General features: G+C 39.6%; 1 protein-coding gene and 1 pseudogene across 6 annotated transcripts in view; one reads left to right on the top strand and one right to left on the bottom strand.

Annotated features, from left to right (window-relative positions):
• TTC27 (tetratricopeptide repeat domain 27) overlaps positions 1-13,314 on the bottom strand; it is a 194,433-nt gene that overhangs the window by 101,935 nt on the left and 79,184 nt on the right. The gene's annotated exons all lie outside the window — the stretch shown is intronic.
• On the top strand, positions 9,138-10,776 carry LOC108308844 (annotated as a pseudogene). Its single transcript, XR_001827069.2, has one exon. The product of XR_001827069.2 is annotated as an adenylate kinase 2, mitochondrial-like (transcript).

Here is a 13,314-nt window from a genome sequence, read left to right as displayed (position 1 = left end):
AAAGGGAGAGAGAGAGAGGGAGAGAGAGAAAGAAAGAGAGAGAGAGAGAAAGAAAAAGAAAGAAAAAGAAAAAGAAAGGAAGGAAGGAAGGAAAGAAAGAAAGAAAGAAGAAAGAAAGAAAGAAAGAAGAAAGAAAGAAAGAAAGAAAAGAAAAGAAAAGAAAAGAAAGAAAGAAAGAAAGAAAGAAAGAAAGAAAGAAAGAAAGAAAGAAAGAAGTTGAATCTAATTATAGGCCTTAAGCGATTCTAAGTTAAGAACCAAGGCTGCAGTGAGCTATGATTATGCCATGTACTTCAGCCTGAGTGCTAGAGCAACACCCTACCTGAAAGAAAGAGAGAGAGAGAGAGAGAGAGAGAGAGAGAGAGAGAGACAGAGACAGAGAAAGTAGCTGAGTCTAATTGTAGGCCTTAAGCGATTCTAAGTTAAGAACCTATTCTAAGCAAGCTCAATTTCAATTGGTCCCAGATAGTTGGCCCTCAATAACACCTTAAAAGTTCCTGCTGGCATTCAGCCCATTAAATCACAGCACTGTACCCCAGAGCTTGGTGTATACCCATTTGGCCTCTGTTCTATGTGTACTTGGGGAGAGAGAAAAACATCTGGAGATGCTAAGGAACAACAGGCTACATCTCCCTACGGTTAGCATTTCACAAACATGCCCAAAATCACCACCAACACTCTGACTCTGAATCTCTGGGGGCTAGGCTGAAGATCTATATTTTAACAAGCACCCCAGGAGCTGGTACATATGTTCAGCAAGTTTGGAAAATGCTGTGTAAGGATGTTAAGATGTATGCAGAGTGTTATCTCAGGGAAAATAAAGCATGAATTCAATCAACATAATCGGACCTTGTCCAAAGAACTTAAGTTTGTTCCTCCTTGGAATCCGACTAAAGTTATTATTTACTGCCTTTGAACGTGCACTTTAAGCAAGTATATTTTATTTCATCCCATTAATACATTCTTTTATTATTACCTACTTTCACTTTTCTGTAACTATCTGGGGCTTTTATTTTTTAGTATCACTATAGTAAAGGTTACTTCATGTTGTGTGTTACTTGTCACACTCTTATCCCACTTATCTATAAACTAGTCGTTGCATATTTTTTACCCCTCTACTTCCTTCCTGGGAAGGAAGCTCATATCCTGGATTCAGCCCACCTTTCTTGGCCTTATCAGAAGCCAATTTCATTTATCCATTTTCATGTTCTTTTCCCACACAGGACTATATCCTGAGATTGTGTGCACTCCATTTCCCTCCCCTTCCACTTTAATTGTAGGCCTTAAGACACTGAGCTCTGCAACCTAAACCTTTGTCACAAAAGCCTCTATTCACTTCTTCCTGCCTGTGTCCATTCCACTCCTTTCCTCCAGATGATGCCAAGTCTTCTACTGATATCATGTTTCCTTTGTAGGCCAGTTCTCATAGCTTCCTTAGAAAGTAGGGCAGAGTGGATAAAAGCATGGACTTCTAAATCAGAGAGGGAGAGAGAGGGAGAGGAGAAGAAAAGAAAAGAAAGAGAGAAAGAAAAGTAAAACACATATGAAGTAAGGAAGCTTAACAATCTTGGCCATAGCAGTTGTGATTTCTCTTCCCCTTGAATCATGAACTCGATGGATAATGAAATCTGATGCTATTGTGACAACAACCTTCTTAATACTGAAAGGTGAAGAAAAGCAGAGATATGAGAATGAGGACGGGAAAAGAGAGAAAAGAAAGGCCTGGTGGTCTTTTTGAACCCCTGAATCCAACTATCTCTGAGACTGGAGTATCCCTAGAACTCTCAGTTACAATAGCCAATTTATTACCTTTTCTATGGCCAGTTTGAATTGAGTTTCTGTCCCTTACAACTAAATGACTTCTCACTGAGACCTGTTCTAAAAAATTCTTAAGTTTCACTGAGACAGAAGATCAAGAGTCATGAAAAGCCCTAAACTTCAATCTATCCATTATAAGCACCTTACATTTAGGTGGATTTAAAATAAGCATGAAAATAAGCATATAAAATAAGCATGCAAATCAAATGCAATGTTTCAAATTTTGAAGCCATACCCACTCATTAGGCAAACCAAATACAGCCAAGGTTGGCCTAAATGACTAGATCATGTGTTCCACTCCACTTCCCAGTCCTTCTTTAATGACTCCATAATGGCAGCTGGAGATTCTCTACTCACACAAATAGTTACACATCAAGGCCAATACCAAGTCTCCCAAGTATAATGCATGTGGATGTACTTCTGTGAAGGAGATACATGAAACTATAATAGAGCACATGAATATACTGAGACACTAACACATGAGAGAGAAGTCTTTAATACACAATAAAGGACCAGCTCATAATATAAAGGAAAGCTTTGTCTCTGGTATGCTAAAAAATAGACCGAACAAATTCCCAGTAAATTAGGAGTTAATTCATGAACTCCAGGCTCTTATTACTTTTTAGGAACACACGGGGGAGTGATTTATACATCAATTCACAATTTTTTTAGGAAACCCAATAAGAAAAACTGTCATGGCTTCATCTCTTTTCCCTTCCCTTGAACAAATAGAACCAACCAGACTGAATTAATACCCTATGTTAACCTCGGTGTAATCACAGTGACTATTCTGTTCCTGTTAGCTTTGGCATTAGGGCTTGTTACTATGCTAAAAATTTGGACTGGAATGATATCAGAAAGGCTTGTCTCTACAGCTCTCAAATTATTGGAGTGCCAGATGAAAATATAGTCTTTAATTTAGCTAACATTCAATTAGTCCTGCTAATAAGTAAATAACTCAAAATTCTAGTTTTCTAATTCATCATTTAGCAAACATCCATTGAGTGCTCATTTTGAGAATGCAAAAATAAGTAAAATAAAGAAATTGATCCCTCAAGAAGTTCATATTCCAGCTGTCATTAAAGAAAGGTTTCCAAATAGAGCATAATAGAATTAATAAATGCTAAAACACAGCTATGACAACACAGGGTCCAAAAATAAACCATACACATATGGTCAGTTGATTTTTCAATGACTGTGCCAAAAAGAATGGGGAGAGGACAGTCAGTAGTAAAGAAAGTAAGGAGTGTTGGAGTAGTCTACCTGAGAAGTGAAGATCCTAAAGTAGCATAACTCACATATTATGTACTATTATTGGCTATAGGATAAAACTAGACAACTGAAAGCCTTCTCTCATAAAAACTTAGAATGGATCTAAGACAGGTCAGAAGCCTGGGCTGCTGAGAGAGAAACTTACCCTCATGATCATTACTTGGCTGGGGATGGGAGGTGGCGGGTAGACGTAAACCAACTTTTCCCCCTGTGAGAATACCAAGGGGAGCTTCTGGTACTGTGCCTCCACAAGGAGGCGTCCTCTATCGCTGGATGTCTGCATGGGAAACTGTAGGGTACTGGGGTACTGGTGCATCTGAGGTCATGCTGTATTGTCTCCAGCTTAGAGTCAATAAATATTACCTCCTGTTGTTGTGTCTGTTAGCTTCTTTCTTGCAATCATAACCTCACCACTTTGAGAGAACCACACACTTACTTACATAATTATTCTCAAGTTGAGATGATCTTCATAACCTAGCTCTTTGCCCCAATCTACTGCATTCCTGACCAATGTTCTTCTTTACGACCACATGCAGAGGGCAATTCTGATGAGCTGCTTTGACCTGAGGTCTTGCTCTTGTCTAGAGGCATAAAAGGAGGTCCTGTGGTAATATATTTGATGCAGAGCTAATATAAGTTTCCCATACAGTCAACCTCAATACCTGTTATCTGGGTTGCTGCATCTCTTTCTGACCCTGGTATTCCATGCTTTAAACATTCTGACCCTTTTTCTTGATGACTAGGTGCCTCTCCTAACCACTGCAAAGCCTCTTGTATCTTCTGTAGCCTCCCTGAGTTGATGATCTAAGAATATCTCATACATTGTTTAGTTCACTGCTCTATGCACAGCTTCACCTGTCAGATGTCACTCTGGTGAGGGTGACCCAGTATTCCAGACTATGACTTCCGTAGCTCAGAACCACTGGCCAATGCTTCAGATGCCATACTGAGAGGAGGTTCTCCTCACTGGGTCTCTGTCCTTTGTTCGTGGCTCTTCACTTGGGATCTTGATCCTGCTACCAGCTCCTCTGGATGCCTCCTCAGCCTCCTAGGCTCAGTCAAGCATACTGTCTTCTTGTACCACTTAAGAGATACTTATCTCAGACTTCACATGTCTTGTCAGAAGGAAAAGAATGAGGGAATGAAGCAACAGGAGATATGAGGCTTATTTAAAAAGAGAAGCATCTTTGTTATAATAGCAAGAGTACCCAGTTGCCTAAGATTCCTGGTTCAGAGCCTTAGGGGAAGATTTAGAGAGAAGACCCATGCCAACCCTACAGGAGCCTGCTAGTGAGCCACACTGTGGTCACAGTGCAGAGTCTGCATTCAGCCCTGCCTTCAGTGGAAAAGCATCTAAGACAATGAGACCCACACCACTGCAGAGGGGACTTGTGCTAACTATCAACACAATCAGCTTTGGCAATCATCAGTCATTTGAGAAAAAGGAGTACACATGAAAAAGAAAGGCTGAGAGGAACATAGACAGTTCACACCTGAGGACAGATAACTCACAGGAATAATTTCTTTAATTCTAATAAATAATGTGCAAATTAAATGAGATATTGTACCTATAAAACACAAAAGACCATTATGCAAAAGGACAATCTGAAAAATACATACTGGAAATTAAAAATAATTACCAAAATAAAAAATTTTATGAATGGACTAAATATTAGGAATTGGGTTTATTGTCAAAATTAGTAACACAGGAGAAAAGGTGGAAGAAATCTCCTATAACATCAATCAAAAAGACAAAAAGCTTAGAAGAGGCACAGAAGATATATCTGGAAGGTCTCCATATAGTTCTGCTAAATTTCCAAAATACAGAACTGAATTGGATAAAGAAGATTTTTAAAGAATGAAAAAAAAAGTATAATTATTAAAGTATAATAAAATTGTTTCATCTATAGAGCCATAATTGCTTATATTTAAATAATCCAATATATACTCCAGCAAGAGAAATAATAATTATGGCAACTAACATTTATTTTATTGTTATTTATTATTATTTGAGACAGAGTCTCACTCTGTCACCAGGTTGCAGTGCAGTAGCTCAATCTTGGCTCACTGCAAACTTTGCCTCCTGGGTTTAAGCGATTCTGCCTCAGCCTCCCGAGTAGCTGGGACTACAGGTGCACACCACCATGCCCAGCTAATTTTTGTATTTTTAGTAAAGACAGGGTTTCACCATGTTGGCCAAGATAGTCTTGATCTCTTGACCTCGTGATCCACCCATCTTAGCCTTCCAAAGTACTGGGATTACAGGCGTGAGCCATCATGCCCAGCTCTGCAACTAACATTTATTAAGCACTTGCCACCTGAAATGCTGATTAAATATTAACTCAGACAACGCTCATAAAAACTCCATTTATTCCATTACATATGTGAGGCAACTGAGGCACAGAGGGGTTCAGTAGCTTGTCCAAGGTATAAGCAAGTATATTGTATGGTAGTGCTGGGATCAGAAACCAACAGTATGACTCCAGAGCCCATGGTCAAATTTAGATACATCCAGAATTCCAAAAATAAAGAGAAAATTCTTAAAAATTTAAAAACAAGAAGAAAAGAAAGAACTTAAAACAGGACAAGAATCAGACTACCATACTTATTAGCAAACTGGATGACAGAAGATATTAAGGTAATGAGTTCATTTAAAGTCCCGAAAAAAATGATTTTGCAACTATAATTCTATACATCCAAACTACTGAATTATGATGGAAAAATACTTTTCACAAAGCATTTTCTACTCACACAAATAGTTATACATCAAGACGAATACCAAGAGCATGACCATGACCTACAGCAAAGAAAGCAAAAAATAAATCAGTGGAGAATCCCCTGGACCTTGATTCTTGTGACAGCTCCCTTCAACTGGCAAATGCTTAGACACAGAGCACTGTATTTCCTTCTCCATAAGTCTAATCGCACCATTTGGTGTATAATCAAGAATCAATACACTCACAAAACCATAATTATAATGCTTTAAGATTGGAATGAAATTTTCTAAAAAAATCAACATAGAGGCTAGACACAGTAGCTCACACTTGTAATCCCAGCACTTCAGGAGGCTGAGGTGGGAATATCACTTGAGGTCAGAAGTTTGAGATCAGCCTGGGCAATGTAGTAGGACCCTGTCTCGACAAAAAAATTAAAAATTAGTTGGACATGGGGGGCTGAAGCAGGAGGATCACTTGAGCCCAAGAGTTCAAGGTTGCAGTGAGCTGTGATCGTGCCACTGCACTACAGCCTGGGTGACAGTGTAAGACTCTGTCTCAAAAAAAAAAAAAATCTGGGCCAGGTGTAGTGGCTCACACCTCTAATCCCAACACTTTGGGAGGTCAAGGCCAGAGGACTGCTTGAGCCTAGAAGTCTGAGTCCAGGTTGGGCAACATGACAAGACCCTGCCTCTACAAAAAACGTAAACATTAGCCTGGCACTGTCGTAGGTGTCTATGGTCCTAGCTAGTGAGGAGGCTGAGGTGGGAGGATCACTTGAGTCCAAAAGGTCAAGGCTGCACAGTGAGCCATGTTTGTACCACTGTACTCCAGCCTGGAAAACAGAGCCATACCCTGTCTCCAAAAGAAACAAAAAACATACAGACAAAACATACATGACAAAAATTACCCAACAGAATATAGAGTAACAATCCCCAAGAACTGAAAAATAACATAAAAATGGAAGAGGAGATGAGAGGTACGCTGATTTCTTCCTCAGTCATAGTGTGGAATCAACAGATTCTATCTAAAAAGTTGGCAAATCAAGAGATAGACATATTAAAAAAGTGTAAATATTTAAAGTTATAAGGGAAACTAATAGAATAATAACTAAAAAAGAAATAGCTAAAAATGAACTGAGAATTGAGGAAGAATTTATATCTTTCATTTAAAATCCTTGAGTGAACTGAATTTTTTAATTATATGCAGTACTAAAATTTTTAATATGCAGTTTAAAAATAAAATATTAATTAAAGGACACTTTCAAAAATAGAAGATTGGTTAAGTTGTAGCACTTCTACTTAAAAGAATGACATATGGCTGTTGGAATGAATGAACTAGATTCACAAATATTGGCATGCAGAGTTGATCAAGCTGTTATGTTTAGAGGGAAAAAGGTATAAAGCAATGAAGACTGGATGATCCCACTTATGTCAAAGTATATTTATGTTTACACATAGAAAGAGGTTTAGAAGGTACAGATTGTTGAGACTGGAAGGCAAGCAAGAGGAAAAGAAAGCTGTTGTTTTTTACTTTCCATTTCTATATTACTTATATTTTTATAATGAGTAGTATTATTTGCATAATTAAAACAATTAGGAACAGTGACATAGTTTTAAAAAGCAAAACACACTTTGCTACTACTGACCATGGACTTGGTCCAGGTGTTACATCTAATTCCTGCAGTGTGGTAATTCCATCACTGTTGAAAACAAACATAAAGGACCTCTTTCTCAAATTATTCAAACACCAGTACAAACCTCAGTGTAACAAAATACTGACAGTATATTACTGTGACTAATATTCCTCCAATCAATGGTTTCATTATGACATGCCCTTAATCAGTATAGACATTAATGAGATAGGTCACGAGGGCCATATAAAGAAAGGACTACCAACTTTAAAGAGAAATGTTTCAGCTCACACAGAAGCAGTAATCTCTACAATGGTAACAATTATGGTATTTTGGGTCTTGCTCCCTCCATAATTAACCATGATAAAAATCCCCATTCCTTCAAAGGATGCATACAACTACAGTATCAAGAACAGATGTTCTAAAGCTGGAGGAACCACATTATCATACTTCAAACTATACTGCAAGTCCACAGAAACCAAAACAGCATGCTACTGGTACAAAAATAGACACACAGACCAATGGAACAGAATAGAGAGCCTAGGTCACACACCTACAACCATCCGATGGGGAAAGGACTCCTTATTAAATAAATGGTGTTGGGAAAACTGGCTAGTCACATGCAAAAGACTCAAACTGTGCCCTTTTCTTACCGCATATACAAAAATCAACCCAAGATGGATTAAAGACTTAAATGTAAAACCAAAAACTATAAAATACCTGGAAGATAACCTAGAAAACACCATTCTGGATATAGGGAATGGCAAAGATTTCATGATAAAGATGCCAAAAGCAATTGCAATGAAAACAAAAATTGACAAATAGACCAAATTAAATGAAACAGCTTTTGCACCACAAAACAATCAATAGAGTGAACAGACAACCTACAGAATGAGAGAAAATATTTGCAAATGCATCTGACAAAGGTCTGATATCCAGAATCCATAAGGAACTTAAACAAAAAACAACTCCATTAAAAAGGAGGCAAAGGACATGAACAGTCACTTTGCAAAAGAAGACATATGCACAGCCAACATGCATATAAAAAATGCTTAACATCACTAATCACTAGCGAAATACAAATCAAAACCACAATGAGATACCATCTCACAACAGTCAGAATGGGTATTAACAAAAAGTCAAAAAATAACATACTAGAGGTTGTGGGAAAAAGGGAATACTTATATATTGCTGGTAGGAATGTAAATTAGTTCAGACATTGTAGAAAGCAGCTTGGCAATTTCTCAAAGAACTTAAATTGGAACTACCATTAGACTCAGCAATCCCATTACTGTGCATATACGCAAGGGACTATAAATCATCTACCATAAAGACGTGTGTGTGTGTTCATTACGGCACTATGCACAATAGCAAAGGCATGAACTCAACCCAAATTCCCATCAACCGTAGATTAAATAAAGAAAATATGGCAGGCCAAGCGCAGTGGCTCATGCCTGTAATCCCAACACTTTGGGAGGCTGAGGCAGGTGAGTCACATGAGGTCAGGAGTTCGAGACCATCCTGGCCAACATGGTAAAACCCTGTCTTTACTAAAACTACAACAGTCATGGTGGTATGTGCCTGTAGTCCCAGCTACTGGGGAGGCAGAGGCAGGAGAATCGCTTGAACCTGAGAGGCAGAGGTTGCAGTGAGCCGAGACTCCATTGCACTCCAGCCTGGGTGACAGAGAGAGACTCCATCCAAAAAAAAAAAAAAAGGAGAGACTTCCACGGACATGGCTCCCAGCGTGTCAGTGGCGGAACCCGAGTACCCTAAAGACATCCCGGCCATGCTACTGGGGCCTCCCAGGGCCGATGAAGGCACCCAGGCACCCAAATTGGCTGAAAACTTCTGTGTCTGCCATTTGGCTACTGGGGACATGCTGAGGGTCATGGTGGCTTCTGGCTCAGAGCTGGGGAAAAAAGCTGAAGGCAACTATGGATGCTGGGAAACTGATGAGTGATGAAATGGTAGTAGAGCTCATTGAGAAGAATTTGGAGACCGCTTCATGCAAAAATGGTTTTCTCCTGGATGGCTTCCTTTGGACAGTGAGGCAGGCAGAAATGCTTGATGACCTCATGGAGAAGAGGAAACAGAAGCTTGATTCTGTGATTGAATTCGGCATCCCAGACTCTCTGCTGATCCGAAGAATCACAGGAAGGCTTATTCACCTCAAGAGTGGCCGTTCTTACCATGAGGAGTTCAACCCTCCAAAGGAGCTGATGAAAGATGACGTCACCAGGGAACCCTTGATTCGTCGATCAGATGATAATGAGAAGGCCTTGAAAATCCGCCTGCAAGCCTACCACACTCAAACCACCCCACTTATAGAGTACTACAGGAAACGGGGGATCCACTCTGCCATCAATGCATCCCAGACTCCTGATGTCATGTTCGCGTGCATCCTAGCAGACTTCTCCAAAGCCACATCCTAGTATCAGAAGGTCAGGTGAGACTGCACCACTGCTCATCACCCTGCGGCATGATCCCTGCTCTTAGGTGCTAGGCAGAAGAGAAGGGTGGTCAGGAAGGGCTGGTGAGGGGCTCAAAAGGAATGCTTGGAAGAACAGCAGTGTTACTGTAGTGAGGTGGTTTCTTTTACACATAAGTAGGAGTTTTTAAAGTGTAATGGAAAAATTAATTTTTTAAAAAACACCATGCTTGGAGGATGGAGGTTGAAATAGAGAGATACAGTATTATTTCTAAGGAATCGGGTTCTCATTTACTCTGGACTAGTGACAATATTTTTTAAAGCCAGTGCTCCTAAGACCTCAGCTTTTATCTCAGAACCCCCATGGGTTCCAGACCAAAAGTACAGGAAATCAAATTATTGTCCAGTCTGTCCAATAGCTTGGAACAGGGGGGCTTTGACTACTGACCCTGGTTTTACACACTGTAAGATCAAAAAACCATCTCCACATTTGAAAGAGATATAAGGTGCCTTCATAGTGATGGTGGATCAACAAATCAAGGTTACTGGAATCAAGGGGAGGGGGAAGAGAATGGAATGGAATGGAAAGGGAGGCTGACTCCCTTCCCCTGACCTACCACTGATTCACCAGGCTACCTACTCACATGAGTAACCTCTCCCAGCTACCCAGTACATGCCACAATCCTATGCTCTTGCCTTCTTTTATCTGCAGTGTGTGAAGGGGCCCTTTTAAATAAATGAGCAAATGTCCCAAGCTATATCATCCAAAGATTGTCCTTTCCATTCTCAAATCCTGTGAGTGGGATGACTCAACAGCACTGTGATGTATTATTTTCAATGAGGTGCCTTTCTTAACTGATCAAATGCTGCCTTGTTTGGCCCTAAGTCAATAAAATATGTTAATTTGTTAAAAAAAAAAAAAAGAAAGAAAAGAAAAAGAAAATGGAGTGCATATACACCATGGAATACTATGCAATCATGAAAAAGAACAAGAACATGTTCTTTGCAGCAACACAGATGGAGCCAGAGGCCATTAACTTAAGCCAACTAAAACTGCAGAAAACCAAATAGTGCATACTCTCACTTATAATTGGGAGCTAAACGTTGGGTACACATGGACACAAAGAAGGGAAAAATAGACACTGGTCGACTTGAGGGTGGAGGGTGGGAAGAGCGTTAAGGACTGAAAAATTACCTATCGGGTACTATGCTTATAACCTCAGTGATGAAATAATCTGTACATCAAAACCCTGAGACACACAATTTACCTATTTAACAAACTTGTACATGTACCCCTGAGCCTAAGATAAAAGTCAAAAAAAGAACAGATATTCTAAGAAGAAAAAAGTCATTTAAAAATTGTGAAATCTGACTTAATTACCACAGTTAAGAAAGTCAAACTGCAGAATAAACAGACTCCAGTGACAGAAAACTGCAGTAATCTTAAATTTCTTTTTTTTTTTTTTTTTTTGAGACGGAGTTTCACTCATGTTACCCAGGCTGGAGTGCAATGGCGCGATCTCGGCTCACCGCAACCTCCGCCTCCTGGGTTCAGGCAATTCTCCTGCCTCAGCCTCCTGAGTAGCCGGGATTACAGGCACGCACCACCATGCCCAGCTAATTTTTTGTATTTTTAGTAGAGACGGGGTTTCACCATGTTGACCAGGATGGTCTCGATCTCTTGACCTCGTGATCCACCCGCCTCGGCCTCCCAAAGTGCTGGGATTACAGGCTTGAGCCACCGCGCCCGGCCTTAAATTTCAATTCAATGCAATGTCCTCTCAGAAATTCAAGGAGGAAGCCAAATATTACTACTGGGCAAACATCTTCAGAGGCACAACTGCTTAGACAGAAACAGACCTTCACAACTTAAATTAACAGGTATAGGAGATAACCAAGTAATTAAAATTCATTATCAAGATTATTTCAGTAATAAACATAGAACAATCTAACACTGACCTCCAAAGACTGAACTGAGTTTGTCTAACACCAAGTGAAAGGAGCTTAATATGAAAGAAGACAATGGCAAATCTGGTTTGCACAACTTTTTTTCAAAAATGTTTTGGTTTGGACATAAATAAGATGGTCCCTTTGAATGCATGTAGTTTCCATTAATTTGCTTCACATTCAGATTATAAAATGTTTTAGCCCTTTTGTGTTGCTGTAACAGAATACTAGGATTGGGCTACCCATAATGAGCACAGATTTTATTTCTTACAGTTCTGGAGATGGGGAAGTTTAAGATGGAAGGGGCTGCATCCGGAAAAGGCCTTCTTGCTGCATCATCCCATGGCAGAAGCACAAGAGGCCGAGGGACAGCAAGAGAGACAGAGGAAAGGAAGCCAAACTCACTCTTTTATCAGGAACACACTCCTGAAACACTGGCATTAATCCATTAATGAGGGCAGAGCCCTCATGACCTAATTACCTCTTAAAGATGCCATTTCTCAATACTGTTGCATTGGGGATCAAATTTCCCACACATCAACTTTGGGGGATACACATACCACAGCATATAAAAAAAAGGATGTGATTTTATGATAAAATGTTGGATATAAGAATTTGAAGCTGGGCGCGGTGTCTCACACCTGTAATCCCAACACTGTGGGAGGTGAAGAAAGGTGGATAGCTTAAGCCCAGGAGCTCAGGACCAGCCTGGGTAATGTGAGAAATCTTGTCTCTATGAAAAATACAAAAATCAGACAGACATGGTGGTGCACACCTGTAGCTGCAGTTATTTGGGAAGCTAAACAGGAGAATCATGTGAGCCCAGGAGGCAGAGGATGCAGTCCCGAGATCATGCTATTGCACTCCAGCCTGGGTGACAAAGTAAGACTCTGTTTCATGAAAAATAAAACTTAGATCAGATGGGGAAGAAAAGGCTAAATAACAATAGAGAACACTATTTTATACTCCACTGGTAGAAAAGCTGGGTACAAATGATTACTGAAATATATAATCTTATTTGATTTCAAGCAGCTTCTGAATGGTAGGCATTAAAATAGTTTCCATAAACATTACTTTCTTCATTGTCACTAATATCACCACTGCCTTGAACACGCAATTAAAAAAAAAAACCTCCAGCCTAAAATAATTTCAGAAGACAGGATGTCCACAACTTGTAGTTTCTTCTTCTGTGGATCTTATAATCATGATTTATTTACCTTTAGGTGTAATGCAACATTTTCTTTTCAAGTTTGATACATTTCACTTAGAGATCCCTTCCAAATCTGCCATTCCTTAGAACTTGCCATTGAAGCCTTCAGTGTAACTGCCTACAACTGTGTCTGTGTAGTCCAGACTGTCACTAACTAGCCAGACAAACTAGGGCAAGTCGCCTGACTTCATCACACCTGCATTTCCTTAACACAAACTAGAACATAATTAAACTTTTCCCTAAAGGTCCTTTCTAGCTTATTTTTCCTCTTTTTTTTTTTTTTTTTTTT

Source organism: Cebus imitator, unplaced genomic scaffold (genome assembly GCF_001604975.1).
Source record: "Cebus imitator isolate Cc_AM_T3 unplaced genomic scaffold, Cebus_imitator-1.0 Scaffold88, whole genome shotgun sequence".
Taxonomy (NCBI): domain Eukaryota; kingdom Metazoa; phylum Chordata; class Mammalia; order Primates; family Cebidae; genus Cebus; species Cebus imitator.
Note: the sequence above shows the minus strand (reverse complement) of the source record. Positions and strands in the feature narration are given on the sequence as shown.